This window comes from Scylla paramamosain, chromosome 39, assembly GCF_035594125.1.
Source record: "Scylla paramamosain isolate STU-SP2022 chromosome 39, ASM3559412v1, whole genome shotgun sequence".
NCBI classification, from domain to species: domain Eukaryota; kingdom Metazoa; phylum Arthropoda; class Malacostraca; order Decapoda; family Portunidae; genus Scylla; species Scylla paramamosain.
The window spans coordinates 11,653,452-11,675,134 of record NC_087189.1 but is presented as its reverse complement, the minus strand read 5'-3'; the positions used below and the strand labels follow the sequence as shown (position 1 = coordinate 11,675,134).

The 21,683-nt window shown below is 42.6% G+C and overlaps 1 long non-coding RNA gene across 2 annotated transcripts in view; it reads left to right on the top strand.

Moving 5' to 3' along the window:
• Positions 1-21,683, top strand: part of LOC135092168 (uncharacterized) — a 57,540-nt gene that overhangs the window by 2,442 nt on the left and 33,415 nt on the right. The window contains exon 2 of one of the 2 annotated variants that reach the window (XR_010262785.1): positions 1,739-1,844. This is a non-coding gene — a long non-coding RNA (uncharacterized LOC135092168). Of the gene's footprint in view, positions 1-1,735; positions 1,845-21,683 lie in introns of both variants that reach the window. The other variant, XR_010262784.1, reaches the window with a different exon arrangement.

Genomic DNA, 21,683 nt, shown 5'->3' with positions numbered 1-21,683 from the left:
GTTTCGGAGAACAATAAGGAGGGACCCCATCAGGTCCATAAGCCTTCCGAGGGTTTAGACCAGCAAGGGCATGGAAAACATCATCGCAAAGAATTTTAATAGGTGGCATGAAGTAGTCAGAGGGTGGAGGAGAGGGAGGAACAAGCCCAGAATCGTCCAAGGTAGAGTTTTTAGCAAAGGTTTGAGCAAAGAGTTCAGCTTTAGAAATAGATGTGATAGCAGTGGTGCCATCTGGTTGAAATAGAGGAGGGAAAGAAGAAGAAGCAAAGTTATTGGAGATATTTTTTGGCTAGATGCCAGAAATCACGAGGGGAGTTAGATCTTTAAAGGTTTTGACATTTTTTATTAATGAAGGAGTTTTGGCTAGTTGGAGAACAGACTTGGCATGGTTCCAGGCAGAAATATAAAGTGCATGAGATTCTGGTGATGGAAGGCTTAAGTACCTTTTGTGGGCCACCTCTCTATCATGTATAGCACGAGAACAAGCTGTGTTAAACCAAGGTTTAGAAGGTTTAGGACGAGAAAAAGAGTGAGGAATGTATGCCTCCATGCCAGACACTATCACCTCTGTTATGCGCTCAGCACACAAAGACGGGTCTCTGACATGGAAGCAGTAGTCATTCCAAGGAAAATCAGCAAAATACCTCCTCAGGTCCCCCCAATTAGCAGAGGCAAAACGCCAGAGGCACCTTCGCTTAGGGGGATCCTGAGGAGGGATTGGAGTGATAGGACAAGATAAAGATATGAGATTGTGATCGGAGTAGTCCAACGGAAAAGAAAGGGTGACAGCATAAGCAGAAGGATTAGAGGTCAGGAAAAGGTCAAGAATATTGGGCGTATCTCCAAGACGGTCAGGAATACGAGTAGGGTGTTGCACCAATTGCTCTAGGTCATGGAGGATAGCAAAGTTGTAGGCTCGTTCACCAGGATGGTCAGTGAAGGGAGAGGAAAGCCAAAGCTGGTGGTGAACATTGAAGTCTCCAAGAATGGAGATCTCTGCAAAAGGGAAGAGGGTCAGAATGTGCTCCACTTTGGAAGTTAAGTAATCAAAGAATTTCTTATAGTCAGAGGAGTTAGGTGAGAGGTATACAGCACAGATAAATTTAGTATGAGAGTGACTCTGTAGTCGTAGCCAGATGGTGAAAAACTCTGAAGATTCAAGAGTGTGGGCACGAGAGCAGGTTAAGTCATTGTGCACACAAACACAGCATCCAGCTTTGGATCGAAAATGAGGATAGAGAAAGTAGGAGGGAACAGAAAAGGGGCTACTGTCAGTTGCCTCAGACACCTGAGTTTCAGTGAGGAAAACAAGATGAGGTTTAGAAGAGGAGAGGTGGTGTTCTACAGAATGAAAATTAGATCTTAGACTGTGAATGTTGCAGAAGTTAATGAAGAAAAAGTTGAGAGGGGTGTCAAGACACTTAGGGTCGTCGACAGAAAGGCAGTCCGACCTGGGGACATTTATGGTCCCCTTCCCAGATGGGGACTCCAAGGCTGGTGTAGGAGTCGCCATGATGATTTTAAAATTTTTGAGTGAAGGGTGTGTGTGTTATTAGGTGCTTGTAGTTTTGTGTGGAGGAAGAGAGTTGTCTTTAGAGGGCAGGCTGTGACTGCCTCCTTGTGTTGTGAGACACAAAGGGAAACGTTCAGTGAGGTCGCAGCTGGGTTTAATGATAAGTTCACAGCACCCCCTGAACAGTGCTTTAGATCTCACTGGGAGTAATTATCGTTTCAGCAGGTGTCTACTGCCTCCTCCTGCCAACATGACGGTAGAAGGCCAAAGCTGAGGACACGGGAAGGCAAGAGGGCGGGTACGGATATTCGGAGATAGCCTCATGAGGAGAGTAAGTAAAGAGAAATACATCTTGTCAAGAGGTGGTTATAAGATAATGGACGAGTAGACCAAGAGCCAACATCAGGGTCATCCATGAGGTAATGGAGGAACATCTCAGGGAGATGGCACCTGAGGACCTGGTGGTGATCGAGGGAGGAGGGAATGGCTTGAAGGAGATAGGAGGAAAGGAGACAGTGCGGTGGAGGCAAGAGATAGTTCACATGGTAAAGGAGAAGATAGACAAGAGGCCCTTACTGATGCGCATCCAAATGAGGCAGGTTAAGGAGGGTTGAAAATTTAGCCAGGAGAGGAGATGGGTGAATAGGAGATGCATAGGAAAGCTAGAAGAATGGGAGTGTGATGAGCTGCAGTTGTGGGAAAAGATGAATTGAAGGCAGGTGTGGTCACCGGATGGCATCCACATGTCCAACATAGGGAAGGTGTGGGTGGCCTGGAATGTGATAGAGTGGGCTCAGCACTGGGAGGATGCCAGGCAGGAATAGGAGAAGGCACAGAAAGGAGAGATGCTACTTGCCTTCCTGAACACAAACTGATGGATTGAGGGAAAGTGAAGGCTATTGATAGAAGAAGGGAGAGACTGTGATGTAATAGGAGTAGGTGAGACAGGGTGGCATGACGGCATTGAGTGGAGTGAAGGAGGTTGGTTAGTCGTAGGCAGAGGCAGGCAAGCAGGAGAGAAAGAAGGACGAAGGGTGGGGGTGATTATGAGGGAAAAGGAAGGGAGGAACGTGGAAAAAATCAAGATAACAAGGGAAAAGGAAGGTAGACTAGGTCACAATAAGGGTGACATCTTAACAATGAAGATCACAGAGCATGGGACTGAGTGGTGGGTGACAGTGGTGTATGTGAGGGTGAAGAGCTGGAGGAATGATGAAGATAACGGGAAACTTTATGAGGCAGTGACTAGCTTGAAAGAGAGAGTAGGATAAAATAAGTGGATTGTAATGGGTGATTTGAATAGATATATAGGGTTAATGGAGGAGATGGTGAACTGAAATGGGCAACTGATCTTAGATTTCACTGCCAACATGGAAATGAGGATCAAGAACTGGGAGTTAGAAAACCCTGTAACATGGAGAGATAGAAGTGATTCTGCAATAGACTGTCATAGTAAATGAACAGGTAGAATAATAGGGATGTAGGATATGGAAAAATGAAGGAATAGATGTTTCAGATCACTTAATAGCCATTACCATTGGGAAGACCAGGAAATGTACAGGAGTTAGGAAGGAAGTTTGGAAAGAGAAGTGGAACTTAAAGAATGCAGACTGGGTGAAGTACTGTAGAGAAATGGAAGAAATTATGCCAGGAGAGAGAGAGAGAGAGAGAGAGAGAGAGAGAGAGAGAGAGAGAGAGAGAGAGGAGGTAGGAAGGACAGTAAGTGAATGGGAGTGTGACATCAAAAAAAACATAAGGCACCAGGCAAAGAAGTCTGTGGGTGTAGAGATAGGGAAATCCAGGCTGAAAGGATGGTGAGATGAGGAGGTAGCTAAGGCATTAGGAGACAGGAAAAGAGAAAATAGGAAACAAAGGAACCTAGCTAGACTGGCAAAGAGATTTGGAGGAAGGTACGAAGCAGAATGGACAGAGGCTTGGGATAGGTATACAGATACAAAGAAAGCAGCTCATTTAATCATTAAAGGTAAGATTGAGAAGTGGGAGGGAGGGCAGGCAAGGATCCTAAACAACATGCCACGGAGAGAAAGAGAAAAGGAAGTATGGAGACCATTAAGGAAGAACCTAGGTGGAGCGGCAACACTGCAGGGGGTGAAGCTAAAGGTGGATGGCAGGGAGGCAAGCAGCGAGGAGGAAGTGGTGCCCATAGCGGAGGAGTATTGGTGCAAGATTATTTGGCAGGAGGAGGAAGGTGAAGATGAAACAGGAAATATGTCCATTTACAGTAATAAATCTATGGGGATGGAAGATGTTGAGATAGAGGAGCACGACACAGCTTTAGTGGTGAGAGCCATCAAGACAGGGAAAGCAGGTAGGACAGACAGCATCATAGGTGAGTTCATAAAGTATGGTGGGGAAGCATTAAGACAGACACTAACTGGGCTGTTCAGGAAAATACTAGAGATAGGGGAGGTGCCTCAGGATTAGAACAGGAGCAGAATTACACTCATACTCAAAGGAGGAAGAAAGCCAAGGGAGGATGTAGGTAATTACAGACCTATAGCAGTGGTAAACATACTAGCCAAGGCATTTGGTGGGGTGATTAATAATAAATTGAAGACTTGGAAAGAGGAGAATAAGGTGCTTGGAGAGGAACAGAGTGGTTTTAGGCAGGGCAGGAGTGGCTTAGAAAATGCGCTAGTTATGAAGGAAATTATTGAAACAAATAAAAAGCTAAGGAAAAAGCTGTACTTGGTTTTCTTAGTTAGATATAGAGAAGGCCTATGATAAGGTAGACAAGAGTAAACTGCTGACATTACTTGCACACAGGGTTGGACAGGAAGGTAGTGCAGGCAGTTAGGAAGCTAGATAATGAGGTGAAGTTCACGTTAGGAGACATTAGTACAGGTTGGATGAGAAACAATATTGGAGTACGGCAGGGATGTGTCATGTCCCCAACCTTATTTAATATTTACATAATGAAGTTGATAACAGGGAAGGGTGTTAAAGTTGGGGATAGGAGATTAGGATGTCTAGCCTATGCCAGTGACATAGTGCTGATGACAGAGAGTAAGGAGGAAATGGAGTTGTTGCAGGTAGCCAGCATATATGGACGAGAGTGGGGTGTTAAGTATATATAGTGACAGGAAATGTAAGGTGATGGAGTTTAACAGTGAGGTAGAGGGACAGTGGGTATTAGGGAACAGTATATTAGAGGTGGTGGAGAGGTACACTTACCTGGGGCTAGAGGTAAGCAAAGAAGGAATAGGAGATGAAAAACAGATGAAAATAAATGAAGGGAAAGCCAGGAAGATGACAGGAATAATAATTTAATGAATGCTGGGAGTAGGATAGTCAACATGTATGAGGTAGGCAGAAGTTTATGGAAGGGAATGGCAGTACCTTACTGCTTGTATGGGTCTGAAATTACCCACTACTGGGAGGGAGACTTAATAAAATTAGAGAAGACCCAGAATATAGTAGGTAGGTGAGTGTTAGGTGTCCCACACAGCACAGCAGTAGAAGCTGTCAGAGGAGAGATGTGCTGGAGCCCCTTCAGAGAGAGGATGAGCTTTCTGAAGAAGATAGAAGGACTTGATGAGGATAGGTGGGTGAAACAGGTAGTGAGGGAAAATTCTATTAGGTCTTCATGGAGGAGGGAAACGTATAGGTGGAAAAGGAGGGAAAATCGTGATGAGGACTGGAGGAGGATAGGACACAGAGAAGTGAGGAAAAGGATAGATAAAGGTGGTTTGATTATATGGCAGGCAGGGACAGAAACAAAGTCCACATTAAAGTGGTACAAGTGGAAGGAGAGACCTGAGGCACTCCACTGGCATGTAAGAGACTGGGGCAGCAAGTTGTTAGTGAAGGCAAGGACAGGGACACTGGAGGTAAAAGCTAGGAACAGGGATGAGCTGAACCAGGGATGTAATACATGCAGAGGGGTGAGGGAGACTGGAACATTTCCTGGCTGAGTGTGTCAGATATGAAGAAGAGAGACAGGATGATTGGCTCCATAACTGTAATTATAAGAGAAGATGAGTAGAATAAGAGGTTAGAGGAGGAGGAGGATGGTGGAGTCCTCACGGTGCTGGGCGTATATCAAGGGGGGTGAGAGAGAGAGAGGATAGTAAGGGTGATTAAAGAGTTTCTAGTACAGGTGTGGAGGAATTGTTATACAGTAAAATCCCTCTTATCCGGCATCAATGGGACCGCCGACATGCCGGATACTTGAAGCATGCTGGATACTTGAATAGAAGTGAAATTATGTCCACAATCACCACCCTACACTCACACATCTTACCATAACAAAGATCAGCTGATCGCTGTGCCGCGCGTCACCACCCGCGCTGCCACCTCACACTCACCAACACACAATACTACTGTACTAACATTCTCTTTAATACTTTCCTCTTATAAATAAGTTGATGGGTTACAAAAATAAAGTACGTATACACTTATTTACTTTATTCAATATTAGCCAACATGTATAGCATACAATAAAGATATGAAAATGTACGAGTGTTTGTGACACTTTTTCACTCCCCACACCTCTCATTCAACATCATCAGATTCTGTACTTGTTTGCCCCACTTCTTTTGCCTTACAAGCTACTTTAAAATAGTTTCTAATGTCTCCTTGTTTGCAGCTCCTTCTTCTTTGCAGCAAAAACTCATTCTCAATGCAGTAAAGGGTCATAACATCTCGGGAGGAGGAGGCAGTAGACACCTGCCGAAACGATAATTACTCCCAGTGAGGTCTAAAGCACTGTTCAGGGGGTGCTGTGAACTTATCATTAAACCCAGCTGTGACCTCACTGAACGTTTCCCTTTGTGTCTCACAACACAAGGGGGTAGTCACAGCCTGCCCTCTAAAGACAACTCTCTTCCTCCACACAAAACTACAAGCACCTAATAACATACACACCCTTCACTCAAAAATTTTAAAATCATGGCGACTCCTACACCAGCCTCAGAGTCCCCATCTGGGGAGGGGACCATAAATGTCCCCCAGGTCGGACTGCCTTTCCGTCGACGACCCTAAGTGTCTTGACACCCCCCTCAACTTTTTCTCCATTAACTTCTGCAACATTCGCGATCTAAGATCTAATTTTCAATCTGTAGAACACCACCTCTCCTCTTCTAAACCTCATCTTCTTTTCCTCACTGAAACTCAGGTGTCTGAGACAACTGACAGTAGCCCCTTTTCTGTTCCTTCCTACTTTCTCTATCCTCATTTTCGATCCAAGGCTGGATGTTGCGTTTATATGTGCAATGACTTAACCTGCTCTCGTGCCCACGCTCTTTAATCTTCTGAGTTTTCCACCATCTGGCTACGACTACAGAGTCATTCTCATACTAAATTTATCTGTGCTGTATACCTCTCTCCTAACTCCTCTGACTATAAGAAATTCTTTGACTACTTAACTTCCAAAGTGGAGCACATTCTGACCCTCTTCCCTTTTGCAGAGATCTCCATTCTTGGAGACTTCAATGTTCACCACCAGCTTTGGCTTTCCTCTCCCTTCACTGACCATCCTGGTGAACTAGCCTACAACTTTGCTATCCTCCATGACCATGAGCAATTGGTGCAACATCCTACTCGTATTCCTGACCGTCTTGGAGATACGCCCAACATTCTTGACCTTTTCCTGACCTCTAATCCTTCTGCTTATGCTGTCACCCTTTCTTCTCCATTGGGCTCCTCCGATCACAATCTCATATCTTTATCTTGTCCTATCACTCCAATCCCTCCTCAGGATCCCCCTAAGCGAAGGTGCCTCTGGTGTTTTGCCTCTGCTAGTTGGGGGGACCTGAGGAGGTATTTTGCTAATTTTCCTTGGAATGACTACTGCTTCCATGTCAGAGACCCGTCTTTGTGTGCTGAGCGCATAACAGAGGTGATAGTGTCTGGCATGGAGGCGTACATTCCTCACTCTTTTTCTCGTCCTAAACCTTCTAAACCTTGGTTTAACACAGCTTGTTCTTGTGCTATACATGATAGAGAGGTGGCCCACAAAAGGTACTTAAGCCTTCCATCACCAGAATCTCATGCACTTTATATTTCTGCCCGGAACCATGCCAAGTCTGTTCTCCAACTAGCCAAAAACTCCTTCATTAACAGAAAATGTCAAAACCTTTCAAGATCTAACTCCCCTCGTGATTTCTGGCATCTAGCCAAAAATATCTCCAATAACTTTGCTTCTTCTTCTTTCCCTCCTCTACTTCAACCAGATGGCACCACTGCTATCACATCTATTTCTAAAGCTGAACTCTTTGCTCAAACCTTTGCTAAAAACTCTACCTTGGACGATTCTGGGCTTGTTCCTCCCTCTCCTCCACCCTCTGACTACTTCATGCCACGTATTAAAATTCTTCGTAATGATGTTTTCCATGCCCTCGCTGGTCTAAACCCTCGGAAGGCTTATGGACCTGATGGGGTCCCTCCTATTGTTCTCCGAAACTGTGCCTCCGTGCTTGCACCTTGCCTAGTCAAACTCTTTCAGCTCTGTCTGTCATCATCTACCTTTCCTTCTTGCTGGAAGTTTGCCTACATTCAACCTGTTCCTAAAAAGGGTGACTGCTCTAATCCCTCAAACTACCGTCCTATTGCTTTAATTTCCAGCTTATCTAAAGTTTTTGAATCTATCCTCAACAGGAAGATTCTTAAACATCTATCACTTCACAACCTTCTATCTGATCGCCAGTATGGGTTCCGTCAAGGCCGCTCTACTGGTGATCTTCTGGCTTTCCTTACTGAGTCTTGGTCATCCTCTTTTAGAGACTTTGGTGAAACTTTTGCTGTTGCCTTTGACATATCAAAAGCCTTTGATAGAGTCTGGCACAAAGCTTTGATTTCAAAACTACCCTCCTACGGTTCCTATCCTTCTCTCTGTAACTTCATCTCAAGTTTCCTTTCTGACCGTTCTATTGCTGCTGTGGTAGACGGTCTCTGTTCTTCTCCTAAATCTATTAACAGTGGTGTTCCTCAGGGTTCTGTCCTGTCACCCACTCTCTTCTTATTATTCATTAATGATCTTCTAAACCAAACTTCTTGTCCTATCCACTCCTACGCTGATGATACCACCCTGCACTTTTCCACGTCTTTTCATAGACGTCCAACCCTTCAGGAGGTAAACATATCACGCAGGGAAGCCACAGAACGCCTGACTTCTGATCTTTCTAAAATTTCTGATTGGGGCAGAGCAAACTTGGTATTGTTCAATGCCTCAAAAACTCAATTCCTCCATCTATCAACTCGACACAATCTTCCAGACAACTATCCCCTCTTCCTCAATGACACTCAACTGTCCCCCTCTTCTACACTGAACATCCTCAGTCTGTCCTTTACTTATAATCTGAACTGGAACTTCACTTCTCATCTCTAGCTAAAACAGCTTCTATGAAGTTAGGTGTTCTGAGATGTCTCCGCCGGTTTTTCTCACCTCCCCAGCTGCTAACTCTGTACAAGGGCCTTATCCGTCCATGTATGGAGTATGCTTCACATGTCTGGGGGGGTTCCACTCATACTGCTCTTCTAGACAGGGTGGAATCAAAAGCTTTTCGTCTCATCAACTCCTCTCCTCTAACTGACTGTCTTCAGCCCCTCTCTCACTGCCGCAATGTTGCATATCTAGCTGTCTTCTACCGCTATTTTCATGCCAACTGCTCTTCTGATCTTGCTAACTGCATGCCTCCCCTCCTTCTGCGGCCTCGCTGCACAAGACTTTCTTCTTTCTCTCACCCCTATTCTGTCCACCTCTCTAATGGAAGAGTTAACCAGTATTCTCAATCATTCATCCCTTTCTCTGGTAAACCCTGGAACTCCCTGCCTGCTTCTGTATTTCCAGCTTCCTATGACTTGAATTCCTTCAAGAGGGAGGTTTCAAGACACTTATCCACCAATTTTTGACCACTGCTTTGACCCTTTTATGGGACTGGCATTTCAGTGGGCATTTTTTTTTTTATTAGATTTTTGTTGCCCTTGGCCAGTATCCTTCCTACATAAAAAAAAAAAAAAAAAAATGTGCACTGCTCAGCAAACCTGACAAAGCCAACTATGTGTTTCGCAGCCTGTTCCCAAGTTACTTTAGGCTCATTATCATTATCATCATCATCACTATCATCACTAATTTTCTCTAAATGATCTACTACAGCATTGATAAGTTCCTTGTCTGTGAGAGTAAATGTTACGGCCTGATTTTCGTCCACGTCCACCCATTCCTGTAACACTTCATCTGTCACTTTAAGTTGCACATTTCCCCCCCATTTCCCTGAGCTCGCTCACCACTGAATTTTTCATGCCACCTACAAACCCTTCAAACTCCTCATCATCCTCATCATCACACATCATCAAAGGGTACAATTTGCACCAACATCGCATCAATGTTTTGCATTTTAACGTCTAGCCAAGCAAGTGAAGCCATGAATATCGCATCCTTAACATTAAACTGTTTTTGGAACTCGGGGATTGTGCCTTCCTCATAATTAATCATAATTTAATCGATTTTATGAGTACACATTGATTTTTTATTGATTTTAAGGCTCGAGGAAAAATGTGCCGGATACTTGAAGCTGCCGGATACTCGAATGCCAGATGAGAGGGATTTTACTGTATGTTAGGTGTGTAGTTTTGTTCCCTGTGGTGTGCTCACCACTCTCCTTCTACAAGTAGTGGATGGACCAGAGCATAACACTGAAGGGAAGGTGGATCCATCAAGCGATAAAAAGTGGAAGAGGTCACAAGAAGAAAAAGAAGAATTAAACCAGTCTGGGAGCAGTGCAAGAGTTCTTCAAGAATAAGCACTTTTTGGTTGTTTTTGAATACTAGCATCATCAACTAACCACTCGGCAGACTGTGAACACTGTTGGAAGTGAATCTGCTAGAATCCCAGAAGAGACAAGTTACTAAGATATTCAGGAAAACTACCATCAGGACCAAGATGGCTGCTCCCACACAGAGGATGTAAACATGTGCCCCAGGTAGTGAGAGTATGTTCCCATGTATTATATGTCAGCATGTGGAATTGTCTCACTTTTCAAGGCTTAACTTCTACAGTGATAAGATCAACTGGGAACAAGTGCAATACAACGTGGCCAGGTTGACTGGGATTGGATCATGGGGAGGGGATGACCCAAACACTGTGCTTCAAGCCATCATCACCACACTGCTAGAGACATGTGAGGACAACATTCCTACAAAATGGAACAGGACCTCCACTCAGTGCCACAACATTCCAAGAGACAGAAGAATCCTGGTGAGGAAGAGAGCATCCTTCAATAAGCAGCTGACGGAGTCACGGCACAAAAATAAGAGATCAGTAAGCAGAAAAATTGAAGAATTTTAACAAAAAATAAAGAGTCTTACAAAACCCAACAGATCAAGGAAGAAACTTGTGCATTAAGTACCATTCAGCAGAATCTCAAGTACTTCTATAGTTACTGCAAAAAATACTCAAAGACCAAAGCACAGATTTGGCCGCTGCAAACAGGAGGGAGCACAACAACACAGAACCCCCAAGGGAACATGCCAAATACTGTTGCAACAATACAGCAGTGTTTTCAGCACTCCTCAGATCCAATCAGAAGTCCACAACTCATTAGCTTTCTTCACAGAGGACACAGCCAACCAAGACCAACTGATGGACATGGAGTTGACAGCTGAGAACATCAAGGGAACCATAAAGGTAGCTCAGGTCAAACTCTGTAGCTGGACCAGATGGTGTGCTAATCATTTTGCTCTTAAAGTGTAGTGAAATCCTGGCTCATCCCATCCAAAAATTGTGCAGTTGCTCACAGGACACGGGAACAGTTCCTTCCTTACTGAAGAAAAGCACAGTGTGTGCAATTTACAAAGGGGGTGATGGAAGTCTGTCCAAAAAACTACAGACCGATGGCTCCAACATCCCACCTCATCAAGATTTTTGAAAAAATGTGTCCGAGACAAGGCTATTGCCCACATGGAAAAGAACGACCTTCATAGCAAGAAACAGCATGGCTTTAGAAAGGGATGGTCCTGCCTCTCAAAGCTTCTGGAACACTGCAACTGGCTCCTGGAGAACCTGGCCATTGGGAAGAATGTAGATAATGGTGTTCCTCAATTTTGCTAAGGCCTTTGACAAGGTCGATCATGGCATCCTCCATAAAATCAAGACTTTGGAAATAAAAGGCAAGTTAGGCATTTGGATTTATGACTTCCTTACAGAAAGAACCCAGTCTGTCACAGTGGATGGTTATAAATCCAACAAAGCATGTCATCAGTGGAGTGTCAAAGAGATCAGCGCTGGTCCTGCTCCTCTTCCTTGTACACGTGGGAGACATTGGCAAGGGAGTAAGGAAGTCAGTCATCTCTTCATTTGCCAATGACACCACCATAAGTCACCCCACCACCAATGTGCAGGGAGTGCTCCACCTACAAGAAAATCTCAACAAGGTGTACACTTTGATTGGAACTGACATGACAATCAGCAAGGATAAATTTGAAATGTTGAGATGCGGCCCCATTCACACCATCAAAACAACCACTTCCCTGCATACTGAAGGTGGACAAACACTCACCACACAGCAACATGTAAAGTGCCTTGGTGTCCTCCTCAGCAATAATGGCTCCTTCTTGCACCACATTATGGAGACAGTAAAGAAGGCCAGGACAATGGCAGACTGGGTTGTAAGAACATTTGCCTCCAGAGAATCTGAGGTCATGCTAACTTTCTGGAAAGCCCTGGTGTAACCCACACTGGACTACTGTAGTCAGCCGAGGTCACCATACAAGAGGAGTGATGTACAGAGGCTTGAAACAATGCAGAGGTCCTTCACCAGGTAAATCATTGAGTTATGTGACCTTAATTATCATGACCATCTGAAAACACTGAGGCTCTACTCACAGCAAAGAAGGGAGAGGTATCAAGCCATGTATGTATGGAAATTGTTAGAAAATCTGGTACCAGACCCAACACAATGCACTGCAAGCACACAAAAACCAGCGGACTGGGCATAAGTGCAGCAGAAGGACCTTCCTCTTAAGAGACCCAGGTAAAAGCAGAACCTTGCTTTCTGCCAGTCTGCCCCATGAAGGGCCAAGAATCTTCAACAGCATGCCAGAGGAAGCATGCCAGAGACATATCAGGATGTCTGGTGAACAAGTTCAAATCTGGACTGGACAAACTACTTAAGTCAGTATCAGATGAACCTCCAGTGCCAGGCTACACTGCAAGATGTAAGTCTTCCAACATGATACCAGACAAAGAAGCCTAGCTAAACAGGGATACCAGGACTGGAAGCAGCAGTGGATCACCACAACTGTGAGGCAGGGCCTCTAGACAACACCAAGTAAACCAAGTAAGTAGTCAAGTGCGCAGCGTGTGCTTGTGACATTGAAGAGGACAGGTGCTGGATAAATCAATATTCCTTTTAATTCTCTTATTTCCCTGCTCCTGTGTGTCCCTTCCCACGCAACCACCCTGCATTTGTCTCTTCAGGGTGAGGTGAGCTGTAGGGGAGGAGATTCAAGAGGCAAGAGTGTGTATGTGTTTGTGTGGTGTAACATGTAAATCTTCTTTTTGTGACCTCTTCCACTTTTTATCGCTTCATAGGTCCTCCTTCCCTTCAGTGTTCTGCTCTAGTCCTTCTGCTATCTGCTGAAGGAGAGTGGAGAACACAGCCCAGGGAGCAAAACTATACAGCTAAAATGCTCTGTTTTCTCAACAGCTGTACCAGGAACTCTTTTGTCACTCTTTCTATCTTCTCTTTTTCTCTCTCCCTCTCCCCTTGATACAGGCCCAGCACTGTGAGGACTCTGCCTTTCTCCTCCTCTAGCTTCCTATGCCACTTATCTTCTATAATTGCTTTTACGAAGCCTATCAACCTGTCCCTCTCTTCATACTTGACATACTCAACCAAGAAATATTCCACAGTCTTCCTCACCTTTGTGCATACTATAGGGGCATGTTGTAGAGGTGTTGTGGTGATGAGCGGGTAGGTAATGGGGTGGACAGGACATGTGCTACTCATTAAATAGGAATCCTAGGGCCAGATGCTGAAAAGTCTTAAGAACCTTTTAGGTGCTAAGGTCCCTTAGACCACTTAAGGGCAATGCTCAAAGTATAAAAGCCCCTTACAATCAGTGCCAAAGGTTCCTTTAAGCACGGTTTACACGCTATGATAAATTGTAGCGATTTATTGAACACTGAGATAGTAACGATTTATTGGATGATTGAAAGAGCGTTTACATGCAACGATTTTTAATCCAGTATTTTTAGTCTTTACTTGACTGTCATGGAAGAAACATTATGGTGGTCTGCATTTGGGATGTGTTTAGTGGGAGAAAGATCAAGAAAAAAACGAAAATCAAAAAGGAAATGGAGCCGTGATTGGTTAATGAAAAAACAAGTGTTTTCTCATATAACTCTGTTGGATACAGTCCGTAGTGAATTTATTTTTTTGACAACAGTGTTTCTTTCAGCTAAAGGATCAAACTCTTTGTATTTCTTCACTAGTTCTGCATAGGCCAGGTCCTTTTTGTTCCTATCAGAGTATTCGTGGGACTTTATCTTCCACAAACACGGAAAACTCCGATAAAGTTCAATGAATTCACTTAAGAACTCATGAGGTGTTTGCTTCGCCATCACTGTGTATTAAGTTTATATTTCGAATTAGCTCTTGCTCACCAGGACTTCACACTTCAGCAGTCAATCTGAAAATGAGCTAGATTGTAACGATATCTTGGAACCTTGTTTACACGTTCAAACTTGTCGTTACGATGCATATAGATTTGAGCCTGCTGGCACCAACCACTCAATCCAATTCCAACTCCAATAAATCGCTACGATCTCCTGTTTACACGTAACGACAAATTGTAACAACCTTTTCATTACAATAAATCGCTACAATTTATCGTAGCGTGTAAACTGTGCTTTAGTAAAGGTTGCTTCAGTAACACCCTTAAGCTAAAGGTTGCGAACTCTTTTTACCATGTGAATCAGCATTATTTTAGTAATAATAATTTACATATCTATAGAATATGAGTAGAGGGAAAAAAAGCAATATGACAAAGAGGACTAGATACCTGAGGGTATGTGTGTCCTATCATACTCCTTAGAAAGAAAAAAAAATAAAAAAAAAAAATTGTTGGTGCTAGAAAAAATTACAAGTGCAAATAATATAATAATAATACAAGTAATTATATGAAGATTTGATGAAAGAGGAAGATATACAATAATAATAATAATAATAATAATAATAATAATAATAATAATATATAACAATCTAGATAACATATGATATTAAATATTACTGAGGTAATTATCCCATAAAAATGTCAAGCTTGTGCTTGAATGTTGAGATGTTACAATTGTGTGGGATGTATTTGGATACATGGTTCCATATAATTGCCCCTTTATACCTGAAAGTTTTCTGTAACAGAGTTGTTCTACATTGTAGTACATGAATTTCGTGGCTATGTCTTGTTAGATGAAAATGAACTTGGTTATTTCTGATAATCATATCATTAAATATTAAGGGCAAGCAATTGTTGCTGTATTTATACATTAATTTACTAAGAGAAAATATGTAGATTTTGTCAAGAGGTAGTATTTGGAATGACAAGAACAGTGGTCTGGTGTGCTCTCTATGATTTACAGCTGCAGTAATTCTAGCAGCTTTTTTTTTTTTTTTTTTTTTTTTTTTTTTTTTTTTTTTTTTTTTTTAGTTTAAATATTGAATCAAAGTGACTTCTACTAACTGTTCCTCAGACTTTGATTCCATATAGCAGATATGGATACATAAAACTATTATACATTATGACAAGGGTTGACTTATAAACAAGTTTCCTTGCTTTAGATAATATTCTGACTCCTTTAGCAATTTTGTTTTTAATTAATTTAGCATGTTCTGACCAAGATAATGTTGAGTCGATAGTAACACCTAAGAATTTTATAAAGTTTACCCTGTTAATTACTTTATTATTTAAAGACACATCAACATTTAATGAGTAATTTTTTTCCCTTAGTATGAAATATCATATATTTTGTTTTATCTATATTGAGAGACAGTTTATTTGCATTTATCCAGTCCATTAACTTTAGCATTTCTGTGTTCATTTTAGTGATCACTTCATTTATTGCATTACCCTTTAGAAAAATATTGGTATCATCAGCAAGAAGTATCTGAGTGAGTGAGGGAGAGACATTTACAATATCATTGACAAAGAAGAAATAGTAGAGGTCCAAGAATTGGTCCCTGTGGTACACCACAAGTAACATCATTGGTAGTAGAGCTGACATCATTATAAGACATATACTGCAATCTGTTGGTGAGGTAACTTGTAATCCAGTCATGCACAACACCCCTAATTTCATATTTATATGATTTCCTTTGCAAAATAGTGATTTATGGTATCAAATGCTTTACTTTATTGGTGTTTTTAACATTATTTCTTCCAATATTCACTCACAAAAGTCATTTTAAGGGAGCAGAAGTATTTTGAGATATGGAACTCTATATAAAATGCACCAAATCTCCCAAATAAATACAGACAGAAGGTTCCACTGGGAACTTTGCTCTGCAGCAATTATGTTGTTTTGGCAGGATGGAGTTCCTTGTGATGGAAGAACTTGACTGTGGTCTAAGGCAACAGAGAAGGTATACAGACCCATTGGATGTTCTGCGTGTCAGTGATGAACATTTAACACTGGTTTTATTGTAGTTTCAACCAATGCACCATATGTAACTACAGCCCTTTGCAGGTTCTACATCTCACAGTTTGGAGCATTTCTAGCCCCATTGTACCTCGTCAGAAATTAATAAAAAGTTTACCTTATGGAGGGTCTGAGTGGGAGGGAGATTAAACCCCTCCCCTCAAGTCAGAAGATTACAAAATGTTAGGTTAGTTTATCTTATGGGGGGTTCAGGGAGGGCAAATTCTCATAATTTCAGTTACAAAATGTTAGGTAGTTCACCCTGTGGGGGTGTTCAGGAGAGGCAAAGTCCTCCCCCAATTAGGAGGTTACAAAATGTTAGGTTAGTTTACCTTATGGGGGGTGGGGTCAAGGGGGGAGTACTAGTTGAAACTGCAAATTTACCTAGACTTCTGCGTGAAGAAATCGTGCAGCTTTGCCAGGAACTAGATCCACATGTTGCTCAACTAATTCGCATGGCCTGTGCTCTGCCTGTTGTAACACAAGTGTTAATTGCCCTGAGATTCTCTGCAAGTGGTGGTTTTCAGTGTTGTTGGTGATGCTACGAGTGTGCACTAGTCAAGTGTTTCAAGAGCAATAGCTGGTGTCACTGAAGCTTTCTACAGGAAAGCACTCACAGATATTAAGATGCCCAGTGGACTACAAGAACACGCAACTGTAGTTAGAAAAATTATGAGGAAAGCAAATTTTTATAAAATGATTGGGGATGGTACTCATATTACTATAAAAACACCATGCCCTAATAAGCATCTTTACGTTAATCATAAAGGGTACCATCCCCTTAATTGTCAGGTTGTGTGTGATAGTGAACACTTAATCATGAACTGTGTTGCAAGGTACCCTGGAAGTACACACAACTCATTTATTTGAGCAAATTGCAATCTCCGAAGAAAATTAGAACGTGGAGAATATGGTGGTAATGTGCTTCTAGGTATGTATGGTTTGGCAGAAAGCCTAAGAAAGTACTATAATGATAAAATTGCATAATCTTTAGATAAAGGTATAATTTATTATACCACTTGTAAGTATCACCTGTCTCACCGTGAAAAACATAGTATGCCTTAGTATTTCAATATAGAAAGCAAACTTGGATAACAGTTAATCTGCTAGTTACAGAAAAATATAACAGTTCACTATGAACAGTTAAGATTAATTGTTATGATGAAAAAAAAAGTTATTTGTTCTAACACCTTATAAGTGGGGAAAACCAAAAACCAATTCAAACAGTGTTACTTTTAAACTGATAGCATTCACTGATGAAGATGATAAAGTAGGATCAAATAACAACATTTATTGTACAATAAAAGTATATTATTTGTATCATACAAAACTACAATCTTTATTTTGCTCTAGATAAGTAAGATATCTGCATGGAATGCATGCCAGAAGTAGAGAATACAGTGGTAAAGGGAAAAAAAAAAAAGTTATCCTAGGATACTTGCAACAGAGATTTATGCTTCATCCAAAACTTGAGGTATCACAGTCTGTGAGATCATATAGTAATATTTCAAATCATTTGTAGTTCACATCACTTCTGTTTTATCCAGCATAGAAAAATATACATAAGAAAACACACTATCCTACATTATCTTTAAACAACTATTATTTCCTCACCATCATCTCTTTATAATGATGGTGATAATGACTATATTTTATCACTATTCAGGTGTGTGTACTACACTAAATGACTTAACTAAAATCTGAGCAGAGGTAGTTCATTAGTTATTCTTGCAGACAAGTCACTGAACTATTTGAAGGCCATCACATATCATATTGCACATCACAAAGCCTTAACAGTTCCAAATAATGGTACATGTAAACAGTTCCAAATAATGGTACATGTAAATCACATTATGACAAAAATTGCAAAATCAGATTATAAAATATGGTCATGCCTTGCACTTAAATATTCAAATAAATAATGGCTATTTCTTAAGACTAAAGTTAATGCTAATTATACTAAAGTAAATGTTAATTATTAATACCTGTTGATCTTAGCTACTTATCTATAAATATACATAAAAAGGCTACAAGAAACTTGCTTAAATGTTATTTTGCTTAGCCTGCCACAGCTTAAAAGTATCAAGTTGTCAAGTGTTGCTCAACCACTCAAAAGAATTTCACATTTCATACAAAAAATTATGAAATCTGTTTGCATTTGCTGCATCTGCAACACTATCCCCATTCCATATGGAATAGCACCTCTCTGTTTGTGAGGAAAGAAAAGCATCTATTTGATGTCATCTTTCTAATATGGATATTCCTTATTAAGCATAATCAAGTGAAATAAACAAATTTATGCCCACAATTGTGATATGAGCTATATGCACTTGCAGTTATGAATTTGGTAAATTTTCTCATATGTAAGTTGTTATTTACCTTTAATAGTTCTTGATTTGCCTTATACTGATAGGCTAATTTGATTTATTTAGCTTGAATTAGTTATTTCCCTTTTTATTTCCTTTTCATGGCTGGTATGTCGTTTAGATTGCTAAACACTAGTGAGGGCAGATTTATGATGAATAATTATTTGTCCATTATAATACAGAATGTACCCATAATGATTTACTTGTCTGTGATTCATGTTGTCATATCCTTGTGACCTTGTGCTTCACCACACTCTTAAAGTCAGTGTACTTCTTCCTGATTTCTCTTGGTGTCCTGTCCTCACCACCCACTGCTTTCACTGCCACTGTCAAAGTTGCCCACGCACTGTGCTATGTGCGCTTGATTTTTGTGGTTACGGGACCACTCGGTGCTCCCAGCAGGACACTGCCTTTCTCACTTGTACTTCTCTGATGAGTACATAGCACTCTTCATTGCTGAACTTGTTTTTTCTTAGCCTTTAGCTTGCCTCGGTGTGTTAATGAATATAGCTAATAAATTCCGCGAATGTGATTGGCTGCACGTGACTGTAATTCCTGCATTTGATTGGCTGAGGTGCTCTGACATCAGATGCTGTGATATCTGCACTCCCAACACAATGCTACCTTAAGTTAATGAGACGTTAAAGGGAGTTTTGAGCAATGACGTTAGAAATTGCCCTTAAGGTGATCGTAGCGGAAGATCTTAGCGGCGCGCTAAGAGAGAGTTTTGAGCATCCAGCCTCTGTAAGATCAATATGTTTATGGGATGAATAAGTTAAAGATAAGAATAATAATAAGTACCATGGGAATGTTGCATGGATGTTGTGGTGATGGGAGCAGTTGATGGGATGGTTAGAACTCGGGGTAGGTCCAACTTGGACCATTCTGAAATATCAACTCATATATCCAAACCTTGGGTGAATCATCTGAATCATCTTCTTACCCTCATTCATGTCCAGCCTAGGTTTCATTTCTAGTCTGTAATAAACACAGGCAGTTTGGGCACTCATGTCGATGTGTTGTCCCTGGCTGGCTGGGCTGTGTCCAGCAGGTCTGAGTTGCCAGTTATGCATTTTCCTTGTGGTCTGCAGTGTGACCATCTCTCTCTCTCTCTCTCTCTCTCTCTCTCTCTCTCTCTCTCTCTCTCTCTCTCTCTCTCTCTCTCTCTCTCTCTCTCTCTCTCTCTCTCTCTCTCTCTCTCTCTCTCTCTCTCTCTCTCTCTCTCTCTCTCTCTCTCTCTCTCTCTCTCTCTCTCTCTCTCTCTAATTTACATCAGGCTTAAAACATTTTTTTGTGCTACTGTTTTAAAAGCCTATACTGAAATATAAAAAAATATATATACAAATAACAAACTTGCCCTACTATATACACAAATCACTAATACAGCACTAGTGTGGGAGTTTGTGTTCTTCACCACATGAAGGCAGCCACTTTTACTTGGAGTGTCATTGTCTGTGTATCACTCATGGCTGCCGTGAACAAGCTCCACAGTCTGTAGGTTCTGGCTGCATAAGAACACTGGTGCTGCTTTGAATAAGATTGAGGCACCTGCACCAGCATGTCACTGGAGGTGGTGGTCCTGGACCCCCTCTGGACAACTTGTGGTGGAAGCTTCAGTGAACTAAGATGAGGGACCTCCAGCACCTGGACCTTGTGCTGGAGCACCACTGCTGACACATCCTGCTGATGCTCCAGCAATGTGACCCTGCTCTGCTCCTCTTGCTGCTGCTGCTGCTGCTGTCGTCTGTCCATCCTCACCACCCACAGGGCATGTCATTGCATGGCATCCAGTCTCTGCAAGTGGGTGGTGGCACTCGACATCCAGGACAAGGCACTGTACTCCATACAAGGCCAGATCTGAGCCTGTCTGATGCAGGGCAGAGACCCACAGGGAGGCCTGGTGGGCAACAGCAGCAACATGGCAGTTGAAGTGCAGGCCACAGTCCACTATCACTCCCAGCACCTGGATGTGTTCCTGGAGGGGAAGTGTCTGGCCTCCAAAACACAGACAGCCTGAGATGGCCAGGGAGGCAGCTGGGTGCCATGAGATGACCATGGCCTGCATCTTCTCTGGAGCAAAGCCAACTTGCCATGTTTCTCCCCACTCTGCCACCAGCCTGAGCTGCTTGTTCAGCTCACTGACTGTAGGAGTGAGAGAGACTGCAGTCTTTGGTGTATGCAAGCAGAGTCAGTATTTGCTGCAGGAGGTCATCAATATACATATTCCACAGGATCAGGCCCAACACTGAACCCTGTGGAACCGAGGCCTGTATAAGTGACGGCTGTGATGACTGCCTGTTGATGACTATCCTGAGTGTTCTCCCCTAGAAGTAGTCCTTGAGCAGCTCAAGGAGGTTGCCCTGGATACCCTTGGCACAAAGCTTTTCCACAAGCCCCGCGTGCCAGACCTTATCAAAGGCCCCAGCAGTGTCCAGGGCCACCACAAGAATATCCAGGCCTTCATTCAGGGCATCCTGCCAGCCTTGGGAGAGTAGGATGAGGTCTGCTTTTGAGTGGCCAGGCTGGAAGTCGAACTGCCTGTCTGAGAGGAGGTGTTACTCACTCAGGTGATGATGGATGTCACCTGCTCCAGCAACTTGCCCACCATGGAGAGCAGCGAGATTGGTATGTCGTTGCTGAGCTCAGACTTTGAGTTCTTCTTTTAGGCTGCTACCACCCGTGCCTCCTTCCATATAGAGGGCCACCTATGCTCCATCATGCAGGACCTGACAGTGTAAGGACCTGACAGCTCACGGGCTGATGTTGTCCGGGTCAGTGGCTTTGTTCTCCATTTCCCTCATTAGCCATTCCACCTGTTCAGGTGTCACCTGAACAGTGGTGATGGTGTGGTCTGTTTCCTGAAGGAGGTGAGGTGGATGTCTACCCAGATCAGTGACTGACATCTTCTCTACGAAAAAATTGGCAAATAGAGAAGCCTTGTCGTCTCTGCTGGTGGCTGTTGTCCCATCCAGCCTGGTTAGTGGAGGAACAGTGTTGCAGTAGCCCATTGTTTGCTGCTCCTTGATGAGCCTCCACCAGGTCTTGTGGCCAACTCCTGAGCCACAGAGCTTTTGCTTCAGGTCCTCCCACTGCTGTCGTCTTACCCATCTGCAGGTAGCTGTCACCCACCCACACGCCACACAATGTTGGG